This window comes from Maniola jurtina, chromosome 2, assembly GCF_905333055.1.
Source record: "Maniola jurtina chromosome 2, ilManJurt1.1, whole genome shotgun sequence".
In the NCBI taxonomy this organism is placed as follows: Eukaryota; Metazoa; Arthropoda; class Insecta; order Lepidoptera; family Nymphalidae; genus Maniola; species Maniola jurtina.
Window position 1 is genome coordinate 12050094 of NC_060030.1, and position 12593 is coordinate 12062686.

A 12593-nucleotide genomic window follows, 5' to 3' on the forward strand; every position below is an offset into this window, starting at 1 on the left:
GTTTGACCGACTCGGCCGCGCTGCCTTTGCTTTATCCCATCCCATCCCAAACCACCCTTAAGCAAATACGCAGTGACCGCGCGAATCTCTCCACCAACCAATTAACAGGGCTCTCTCCGTCACTTACTCCATACAATCGTAGTTTCAATTTCATTGGAATATTAAGCAACCAAAGTCCCTGAAGTTTTGTAGACATATTCTAGAAACTAATATCTGTGCCTGTGGTGTTTTAGATTTTGCTAAAAATATGTAGTTTTGAAATTACAGGGGCTCAAAGATTTGTGTATGAATTTTTAAGACCGCGTAACTTTGAAACCGAATATTTTAACAGAAATCTGGAAAACCATAGGCATAGATATTAGTTTCTAGAATATTATGTCTGCAAAATTTCATGGACTTTAGTTGCTTAATATTCAAATGAAATTGGAACTACGTTTGTATGGAGCGAGTGACGGAGAGACCCCTCTTAATATCGCTCCATAAACTTTGACGAGGGATTATGACTTCGTGGAAAGTGTTACCTTTGGTGTAGGTATATTTTTACGCCATTACTTTTTTAGATGTGAACTTTTATCTCCGTAAAAAAAATAAACATTGGTCGTGTCGCATAAAACCAAATAAAAATAATACTAAGCAGTAAATATTTTTTGAAATACATACTTGATTCATAAATAGAAATCTCTCATTACACTCAAATGGCTTACAAAATATACTGATACCATCTTTACAAAATGTAGAAGAGCTATTTAAACGAAAAAAATATGTAAATCAAACACCGTTACCAATTCACATGAATTATCTCGCAACAAATTTACCGTGTAGGCACTTACCTACGTAGACGGTACAGGTACTTATTTCATAAACGTAAATATTTTTCTATTTGCAATATGTTCCTCTAATACATTTTATTACGCCTCATTCGGCGTATCACATACGAATGGCGCTTAAGCGGGGACTTTATTATTTTTATTATTTTCTACAAAGAGATGCCAATAAGTAGAGGAGCTAACTTCGGACATCAGGCGTCAAAAAGTGGTCTAAGCTTGGAACTAATAACCATTTTTGAGAAAATTATTTTTACTCATACGTAAAAGTTCTTCAGTAAAAGCAGACCACAGTCAGTTTATAGAGTGATAGAAACATGACTGCAGATTTTTGTATATAGTTGTGGAAAATGTCCAAAAAATAACAATTATCAAACCCCTAATCTGTTTTTGGCTAACTTCGTTAACCATCCCAAACGAAAAGGAATCCTTTCGTTTTGCTCAATCAAGTGGGTAATTGATTTTTACATATACATACATATTTAGTTTACAGACATTAGGGGCTTATTTTTCAATCATCAAATAACTTTTTGAGGTTTGACATTATTTCTATAGGAAATCTGTCAAAACGTCAAAATTCCTTAGATAAAAGTTATTTGATGATTGAAAAATCGGCCCTTAAGGCCTCCTTAACGTCCGTTAAAAAAGCTTTCAAATAGAACAAATGCATTCCCAAGTATCTGTTCACACGTCAACAATTTTTGACGCGCATTTTGTATTTTCAGCGCAACGCCGGGTTTTAACGCTATTGCGAATTAGGGTTAAGTTTCATATAAAATAGATTTAGATTTCATTGTATAACAAACATTGCAAACAGCATAATAAACACTGAATCTAGTTGAAAGGAACTGGCACGGATGGGTGCGGTGAGTTTGTACCTTATGTACGAATTTTTACCTTTCCGTGGTACGTTCACTTTTATTTACTTAACCACAGTAATGTCGACCCCTGTACGGTATGTGCCTGCTAGTAACATTGTACTCGATTGAGATTGAGGGCACTTTGCAAGACATTGCCCGCTCTAGTTTTGCGATATCTCTCTGATTTTCCAAGCGGTACGGGCGCAGATGTGAGCGTTGAATAATTTTCAGATACGATGCCATGGACCGATACGCTTGCAATAAGAATTTTCTTACTCTTAATAATATACTCGTACGTCTCCTTTAATGTATGTAAAGCGGAGACGTGATACGAAGAGATATTGTCTCGGTGTGTTCATATTTATTTACGCTGGCTCTTGTATGTTATGAGCCTTCAGGTGTGTTAGGTTGGGTATGTCATACTTCAACAATAAAAATTACAGATCTGTGGAATCCACAGGTGATCAGAGGTCTGGCAGTTACCTCGGTCAGCATTAGGGATGTTATGGATATATAATTTCGGATCCGGATATGGATATGGATATTGGTAAAAAATAATATCGGTTTCGGTTACGGTTATGGATATTACATTATTTCGGATTATCCGATAGTTTCGGTTACGGATATTAATTTTTTAAGGAACTGTGGAAAATGTGAACTGATGAAGGTGTCGCATTCCAGCGGATTGCACAGTTAATTCGTACGAGTGTAGTATTTAGTTAGACTCCGCCCTATCCGAAACTATCCAAAACTTTTATTACGGATTCAGTTACGGTTACGGATATTTTTTTATTTCGGATATCCGATAGTTTCGGTTACGGATATGGATATCCATAACAACACTAGTCAGCATATTCAACGAGGTAACGCAGCCAGCGTTCTGGTCACCCTGCTTCGTAACAGTGGTTCAGATAACATTTTTGTTCTATAATTTTTATACTTATATTTATTGTATTTGTAAATAAAGAATAAACCTAGACCAAGAGTTGACCAAAACCATAGCTTTATCATAACAAAACGCAAAAAAAAATTGATAAGAAAAATACTATAATATATTTTCAAATTGGAGGACAATAACCTACCCACTTATTAATATGATGGAAAATATTCTTTTTTTCCATCATATTAATAAGTAGGTAGGTCAAACAATTTATTGGTACTCCCCATATTCAGGTAGGTACCTACTTTACTGTACCAAATACATACAATTACCCACGATTACGTCCTTCCCAAATTTCTTTAAAATCGGTTGATATGATTTAACTCCCTGGCTACATTACAGCTACATCATCAAACATAATAGTTCGTACTTACATCATATTATATACTACGACTCTATGAATGTATGATAAGTAAATACCTACCATTATTATTAGCATCTGCTCAAACACAGCCTTTCACTTAAACTACAGCCGCAAGCTATTTTAGCACTTCTCTTGTTCTGATAAAGGCTATATTGCTAAACATAACAAGACGTCGCAATGTTACACTCTTCGATAAGCTGTAGTCATTTGAATCTTACTTTTTCTCTATCAGCTGTGTGGCTCGTTGGTCTAGGGGTATGATTCTCGCTTTGGGTGCGAGAGGTCCCGGGTTCAAATCCCGGACGAGCCCGTTTTTTTAATTTTTTTATAATAAGGTAAAATAACATTACCCGAGTTAAAAAATAACTTTTACAATAATAACACAGTTTTAACAAAATTCTCAAATAGAGTTGAATATTTTTACTGTTGACATTTTTTAAAGTTAGGTATTTTGTTAAGGACCTGTAGAGTGAGAATTAAAGAGATGATTTATTACCACGGAATTTTTAAAAACCTAAATTGGCATCATCTATTTTTAAAGATCTAAAACTGTTTTCCAAACCAGTGGTAGAGTAGTAGAGGCGTGCGCACAGCAAATAAATGTTTTTAAACTTTGGTTGTAAAATGGTAAAACGGTTGCTTCACTGGCGAATAATTCCCAAAGGACGTACAGACTCACAAATGGGAAATCGACGATCCTATAATATCAGCGATCAAATACCCTCAAAGGAAATAATCTGTTACGTCGCTTGCATTAAAAAATAAACATGGTCGTTAGCAAATCATTAGCCGACACAATTTTCCTCTGAAGGATCGCTCGGCTGCTATCAATCGCTACAGTTCCGCTCAACTAATGTCTGTGGAGACGTCTTCCATTTTAATGATGCCTGATGTTTGGGAAATTGATCAATAATGAAAGTAGATAGACTAAAGACTATAATCAGAGTGAACTACAGTGAGGGAACTCTCGGTTTGATCCTGAATCGACGATATGTCAAATATTTGGCTATGGGTCATGTATTTTGTTGATTTATTTTTGATGGCGGCGCGAGCGGCAAAATCAAGATACGAGGTGGCAAAATGAAAATTCGGAAAGAGCACGTCAAAATCTACAAAACCACCAATTTGCAAAACTCCCGGAAAACTTTCCATCTAAAACTACCTGATGACTGGACTAATGTGAAATCAAAGGAAAATAGGCGATTCATAGGCTACCTTTTGACAGTGGCATCGAAGCCTCGACGTTTTCTTACAAGTTTTCTAACTGTCGTGAACTGTGCTAGAAGTAAGAAATACTTAGAAAAATAGCTTAATTCAAACTTACCTATACTTTGTTATTATATCAAACCTGTTGGGTGATTCATTTACACAGTGTCTAGTGCTAACACTGAATGACAGCCGAGCTCTGAATATGACTACAAATCCATTATAAAATAAAATACCGCCTGGAACCTACTTATTACATAATCAGCCATAACAAATCAACAAAAGCACAAAGCGCCAAACCAAACTCTGAAACAATTCGTCTCTCCGACAGCAAGTACTTGTAGGTATCTAAGTAAGTACAAAACATAATTTACAGCCAGTTTCCCAACTCGACTTTGCATTCGGACATTTGAATGTTTTAACATTACTTACTTAAAATATCTAAGTTGCCATCTCGCCTCTTGTAGTCCAAGAGCAAGTTGAACATTTTGAGAAGCCTATTCTACTCAATCTTACTCAAGAAGCCTGGAAAAGATAGCTGGGACGAAGATTCAACTAACGAAGAAAAATGGACGGTGCAAATGAAGCTACAGTCGCGTCGTCGTGCAGTTGAACTCAGTGAGGTGCAAATGATGATAATGATGATCTACTTCATGCCTGGATCTGTCAACTGCTCTGTGGACCATTCGTTACGAATTTTGGTTTACCGTCTAGATTTTCGTATCTTAGATCTAAATTGTACTTAATTACCTACACATAACTTTTCTGAAAAGGAAAACCTTCCGAGCAATATTGCCTACTTTCAAAGTTTAAGATTTTGTGGAGTCTTCTTTAATCTAGAAACTTGAGATTTTGGATGTAGGATTCTCTCTATAACTTACGAGTAGGTCCCCCTAACAAAGAATTTTTTGAAATTCATATATTTTAGGTACCTACTTAATAAATAGTGATAATCTTAGTGAAAAGCCACAATAGCTCAATGATTATAAGGGCGGACTGAAACATGAACAATCGTCGGTTCATATAACATATTTCGAAAAAAAATTGTATGTGGTAACTGGTAGGTATGGATTTCATGTCTCCAGACAAAGATCTGCAGATCTTTCTCCGTCCGCAAATCTCAGATACACAGAACAGATAGCTGTTGTATTGTTTACAAGATAAAGTTGAAAACTAAAACCCGACTGCGATCGTCTTAATAAATGCTGAAATATACTAAAATTGTTTTGCTGTCGCTTGGTATATTTTAATTACATTTATATTTATGAACTCATAATTTTTTCTTCTTTCATTTGACACTACACTAGATACAATAGCAAAAAAAAGAAAATTTTGGAGACCCCACTTTTTTTCATGTAACATCCGTAAGGTCAATTTTTTTCGTATAAAATGTAACCTATGTCACCCGGACCTTTACGACGAATCGATTGACACCTGACACCTCATTCATCAAATCGGCCCAGTAGTATAGGCGCTACACGGTGGAACACCCAGAATCTGGATACAAACATACACACACATACATACATAGACTGCTAAAATCATAACCCTTCCTTTTGGCTTTGCCGCAGTCGGGTAAAAAAGAACCCTCCTCCTTTAAACTCCTACCAGATCTCCGACTGTTGCTTTTGTTGGAGGGAAACGGAATCATCTTAATGCCTGTAATTATACGGATTCTGCGAATTACTCGGCCATAAGTAAACAAGTGGAATGCCCTATTTACCATCGTAAATTTCGCGAACTCTCCGGGAAAGTGGGCTTTGGCTGTTTTTATTCCCCCTTGTATCTTTATACAGCCAAAAAGTAAGTGCTACTCGTTGCTATTAAAATATTTCCTATTGTTTGGACGTCGGTTATAATTAAAGTATCACCTAGGAATAGCTAATCTTAAATACTTTTAGCCGTACAAAGATAAGTAGGTATCGGTTCCGTTTTCTCCGGATATGCTTTAAAAAATTCTTACGAGATAGGTATTTCACCGCTACTTGCCTCAGATGGTATGCGCAAAGGACCATCCAATGGGTGTCAAGCGTGGTTATGCGGAAAATTCCACCACTCCACGCTGGCTTGATTTGTACAGTAATAATTAGATTAGGCTAAATAATCGGTTTTTAAAATTCAAATAACCGTTTTTAAATTCCTTTTGAATCATCAAGTGAAGACGTGGTTGTATGTACTTCAAAAAAATTGTACCTACCTTAATAAATTATTATCTGTGACGAAATGTTTGCAATCTAAGATTTCTATGACCTTGTACTTGGTACGTTCTATTTAAGCGTAGTAGTTAACAATTTCTCACGTATTCTGTGGTAAAATAAACATGGTTTAAAGTTATCACAGAAACTAAGTAATTAAATAGTAAGGCATGCAACATGTACTTATAGGTTTAGGTCTTTTTAGAATATCATACCATCATCATATTACGTCATCTTTTATACCTAATGTTAGAAACTGTACACCAGGGTTTGCGCGTTAGAACCCCGGGCAGTCAGATTTTTATAATTAGGTACTTATTGGATTTTTCATAACGCAGGTTACGTTCTTCTTTCTGTTCTACATCTGCATACAAAAAAGGGCTCGTCCGGGATTTGAACCCGGGACCTCTCGCACCCGAAGCGAGAATCATACCCCTAGACCAACGAGCCGACACAAAAATAAGATAAAATTGCTAATACGTGATTCTTTGAAAAACAATATTATGCAGTCTAGGCGATAGCGGTTAATAACAATGTTTTATCCATAATAATCCATAAGTTGTACGTACTAATGTTATAAATGCGAAAGTAAGTAGGTATGTCTGTTACCTTTTCACAACCACTTTACCAATTATTTATTCACTTTATTTTATCGGAATTTGGTACAGAAATAGCTTGCATCCAAGTCTCTATTTAACCACATTAGGGATTGAATTTTCTTAATCTTAGCGGCCATAAATGCCAAAGTTCAGCCCGATCCGTCCAGTAGTTTGAGCTAAGTGTTTGATCTGTATGTATGTCCGTTCCTATGTCCGCTCGTAACTACTCAACATCAACCGATTTTGATAAATGAAACGTCATTCGTTTTGATAGCGCGAGTGTCACTGGGTACCTATAAAAAGTTTAAAAATCAAAATGGAGGATTTAAATGCGCTTTAATGTGCGGGCCTGAATAAGATGCAGTGTAAACCATAGTAGCTCAGAATATTTGTAAACTTTTAATGTTTTTTAATGTTCTTTTTTTTCTGTTTTGGCCATGCTATTTTTTTTAGTAACCGGTGTATTTAACAAACCAATCCTATTTCAACCAAAAGGAATTATGTGCTATTTTCTGTGACCCGGGCAGGTTTCGTTTTGAAATTGCTTTTCTGGTGATATTTTCATTCCGACCATTCAGTTAGCTTTCTAGCCAAATGGCACAGTCGGCTAATGAAATAAGATCCCGCTCGGAGCTAAGGAATGGCGGAATTAAAACTACATAAATGAACCGCTCGCGCGACAAACGGAAAGCTCAAATGGAAGTAACTACTCTACGACGTTGAGGCGTTCATAATTCTGAACCCGTGTCGGTACTGGTTATAAAAGCACTGGACTAATTAAATGATACATACTAGGCTTTTTTTTTTTGTGTGGAGGAGGAAAATCCTCATGGATACCGTCTGGCATGCCCGACTCCACTGCAGGTGTTTCGCAGTGACCTACGGACTAAAAACTCCTCCACTTTTCGGTATCTCCGCTCACGGCTTCCCGGAATTGCACGAAGCATTGCGTCAGGAAGGCAGCTGTTCTTTTAGGATCTTTCTCTCTCCCATTCGTCATCTTCGCGCACACACTAGGCTTAAAATATTAAGAACAGACATACACAGAAACATAAATTACAATCGCTCATATCGTCTAAAACGCCATTACATCCATTCCGCTATGAATAAAGATGGGTAACAAGTGTAAATTAAAAATTTATAACACCTCCGACAAAGTATCTGAGTTTTCCAAAACATCATTTTCAAATAAATAATTATGTATCAAGGCAACGTCCATCTTGACAGCTTGACATATTTTGTCGATTGACATAATATTATGAACCTAACGGTTATGTAACCTTCTTTTCTACAAGAAAACTAGAAAAGAGCTGATAACTCTTAAACGGCTGCACCAATTTTTTTGGATTATAGCTAAGAACACTCTCGATCAAGCCACCTTTCAAATAAAAAAAAGTAAATTAAAATCGGTTCATTCGTTTAGGCGCTACGATGCCACAGACAGATACACAGATACACAGATACACAGACACACAGATACACAGATACACACGTCAAACTTATAACACCCCTCTTTTTGGGTCGGGGGTTAAATAGTAAGTAAATACCGAGAATAAACATGTTTAGCTAAAACCTTTAACTGCCACAGGCCTCCCAGGTCAGCCCGCTTCCATCTTAGACTGCATACTTACCACCAGGTGAGATTGCAGTCAAGGGCTAACTTGTATCTGAATAAAAAAAAATCTTAAAGCTTCTGTCTAACCTGAGTCTACACATAAAAAGCTCTAACGCACTAACGATTTTATAAGATTTTATCCCACATATAATATTAGACCTCAGCACACTTTAGCACATAGATTCTTGTTAGAATATTGATAGATACATCAAGTAAGTAGGTAGGTATGTTTGTTTCAGGAGAGCTCATGAAATATGTCGCTACTTAGTGTTGTGTAAACTTGCCTTAAGTTAACTGAACACCGCAGTCAAGTTCTATCCTTATAATATCCTCCTTAAAATGATATTGCAGAAGCATCATTGAAGTAGCATTGTTGGGATCCCAAGATGCTGGAATGGCGACCTTGCACCGGAAAGCGCAGCGTTGGAAGATTCAAGCGAGTCGCAGGGAGCCGCTGGGTTCAGGCGGCGGCCGGCGCGGCGCAAGACCGTGGTGTATAGAAGTGCCTACAAGAATTAATTATGTCCAGCAGTTGAGTCTATCGGTTTGTGATGATGATGATAATGATCATTGTGTAATAGTGAGGTACAGTACAACCAAATTAATAATGCGCATAGAAATCTTCGTCACTGTTCGGCAACGGTCGTATGATACACATGATATTGACTCCTATTTGTTTATAACAAGGTGCAAAATGCAAGTGCATTGTTCAGGGCTCTTACGATTCAATGATTCGGAATACGACAATTAGCGAAGATCTGCATGCGCATTATTAATTTGGTTGTACTGTACAACAAAAACAACAAACAAAGTGAAAACTATAATTTGTGAATAAATAACATCATTTTCTGGATATCATAAAATTATCTTGGATACAAAGCCTGCGGTGGTGTCGATGAGGTTTTAGGTTTAATTTAGTTCATTTTAGTTTTTAATTTAATTTAATTATTTTTATTTGTTTTTAGTTTTAATTTAGATTTTAGTTTATTTTATTAAAAAAACTCTTATGTTGATGTTAATTTCAAATAAAAAAATCATTATTTTCTGGAACCCTATTCAATAATAATAAAAGTAAAATGTACACTTTGCGAAAGGGCAATTTGTGTTTGGCAAATGCATTATAAACGCTGTATGGCACCTACTCACAGAACCGTTTAGTTATGGACAGAAAACTGCCATCAGAAATCAGAGTATTCATAAATTCAGGAACAATAAATGATTTTTTTTTATATTCCGCACCTAGATATAATATTTCGCTTGCAAGCGATAGCAGAAGGTTTCAGTTTCCACTGAACAGTTGACTTGTAAGTTGTAGCCTGTCGGTAGTCCAGACTCCCGTAGCAAGCGTAGCTCGCAGCTGCACTCGTAGTCACTTCCAAACCCGAACCGTATTGATTCACCTCAACACGAACGACAAAATAATAAAACAAAACCGTCCCATCGTCGTCGTATAAAACTTACTGTACAGAGCAAGATCCCACTGCCGCCAGACCTTCCTTATTTTTTGAGAAACAAAATGTGTGGAATAGAGGATTTTTAACTTGTACTATTAACTTACGCATATCTGCTAGCTTATACCTATCGTGGGCCAATTTATAGGCACCAGCTGCTGAAAGTACCTATTTAAAAATATTTACGCACTTTTCTTAAATTCTGACTGCTGATTTTCATATAGGTATGTTTTACAGAATATTGTTAATAATTTATTATTCAATACTCCCAGACACTTCCTATCGGCGCGGGCGGTAATTTCTGCCAGAGGCTGTAAAGTTCGCAAAAAATAACATAGTTTAAGTATCTTACTTATAGTCTGAGTCATCATTTTTATATTACGATACTCATGAAATATACATTTAAATCAGCACTCAGACATTAAGAAAAGTCAGTAATGTTTTTACGTGCCTTAGCAACTGATATCTTTAAATTAGTCCGAGGTACAAGCTAACAAATATGCGTACATTAAAAGTGCACACTAGTACTACTCTGTCCGATACATTTTGTTTCTCAGAAAATAAGAAACGTCTGGCGGCAGTGGTATTTTGGACCAATAGATTCAGATACTAAACAGGCAGGTAAGTACATCGGTCCCATGGGGGTTTTAATTTACGAAGTTATAGAACCACGTCGATTGCCAATAAGCAAACACTGACAAAGTCGGAGTATTTAACTTAATTTTTGAGTCTCCAGCCAGGGTTAATTGGACGAGGCGTAGCGGAATGTCGTCACAAAAGAAGCACTTAAACGTAGCACTCGACCGGCTCAAAATAAACTTATCTCCGTCGGGCAAGGGTTAAAATGATTTGAAAGGAAAGGCAATTCAGGTGGGCGCCACGAGGGTTGTGCAGATGATTCAATCAGGAGCTACCTACTGTTCCGCTAATAATGTTACTTATTGAGTTTTTGAACGGATGCGAGCATGTTTCTCGGCGCGACATTGTTATGGATACCTAAGTACTAAGTAATATTTATATTATAATATGAGGAAAGGGAGATGTGACGTATTTCTACAACGCGATATTATGTAGGTACTTACTATAAGTATTAAGTGCTTCTAGTAGACTAGAATATACATAGGTAGAAATAAAATCCCTAAAAGTAAGCATGCTTACTAGGTATATACTTAGTACATATTAGATAAGTATAGGTCTAGAGTCTAGACATAGCTTTTTGAATAAGCACTAGGCAGATGGTTGATCATAACAATGGGTTGACGCGTAAAGTAGGTATTATCGCCACAGGTTCACGACAGGTACCTATCTATGAAACTCGTAACAAAACGTCGTGTGTTCACATACACTACAGGCATCAAATCTATGCAGGTAATAAGGCCGTGAAAGGACTATATCTTTGATTTCACTATAGAAATAATAAGTATTAGTATTCACCGACTTCACGTCACCCCTAGCCTAACATTTGTCAAATGTCGATTCAGGATCAAATCGAGTTTTCTCACTCTACTTCACTCGGACATTCGTTCGGACGCCAGATCCAGAACCGTCCTCAAAATCGAAATTGAATGAAAGTCTAAATGATATTAGAGCCAATGGGTATGCAGCCTAAGTGATAAATTAATGAAAACCTACCTATTATTATCAGATAATCACGTAATTTCTTTCGTTTCTGTACTACATCCACTAATATAACATTAAAGTTATCATTGATTTAAAAGTAAAATATTCTTTATTGTACACCAACACATAGAAATGTACCTATAAATGTACTATAAAGAATAGTTTTTTGTACAAAAAGGTTATGTTTTAGGTGGCCTTATCGCTAAAAAATTTTCAAAAGAAAAATAAAACCGACTTCAAAACCACTCTAAAAAGTAAAAAATAACTTTTGTTTAGCTACACTTGTAATGTGCCTAGGTATGAAGTCGGGCGAGCTTCACTCTTGGATTTCTAATTTTGTTTCAATATGCTCGCTCGACTTCATACCTAGGCACATTACAAGTGTAGCTAAACAAAAGTTATTTTTTACTTTTTAGTGTTTGTGGTTTTGAAGTCGGTTTTATTTTTCTTTTGAAAATTTTTATCCTGGAAAATCAAAGAGTTCTCACGGGATACTTAAAGGCCCATCTGTTTAACCGATTTATATGAAATTTGGTACAGAGGTAGCTTGCATCCCGGAAATTGACATAGACAACTTTTGATCTCGGAAAATCAAAGTGTTCCCATGGGATTTTTTTAAAATCTTAAATCCACACGGACGAAGTCGCGGGCATCATTTAGTATATATTTATTATTATGGTAATTAATATATAAAAAATTTTCAAAAGAAAAATAAAACCGACTTCAAAAACGACAAACACTAAAAAGTAAAAAATAACTTTTGTTTAGCTACACGTGTAATGCACCTAGGTATGAAGTCGAGCGAGCATATTAAAACAAAATTAGAAATCCAAGAGTGAAGCTCGCCCGACTTCATACCTAGGTGCATTACACGTGTAGCTAAACAAAAGTTATTTTTTACTTTTTAGTGTTTGTCGTT

At 36.3% G+C, this 12593-nt stretch overlaps 2 non-coding genes across 2 annotated transcripts; one reads left to right on the forward strand and one right to left on the reverse strand.

The window, feature by feature from the left end:
* The first annotated feature begins 3226 nt into the window (after positions 1–3226).
* Positions 3227–3298, forward strand: Trnap-ugg. Its single transcript has one exon. It is a non-coding gene; the product is annotated as a tRNA-Pro (tRNA).
* A 3469-nt stretch (positions 3299–6767) lies between these two features.
* On the reverse strand, positions 6768–6839 carry Trnap-cgg. The gene has a single exon. It is a non-coding gene; the product is annotated as a tRNA-Pro (tRNA).
* Positions 6840–12593: the final 5754 nt, after the last annotated feature.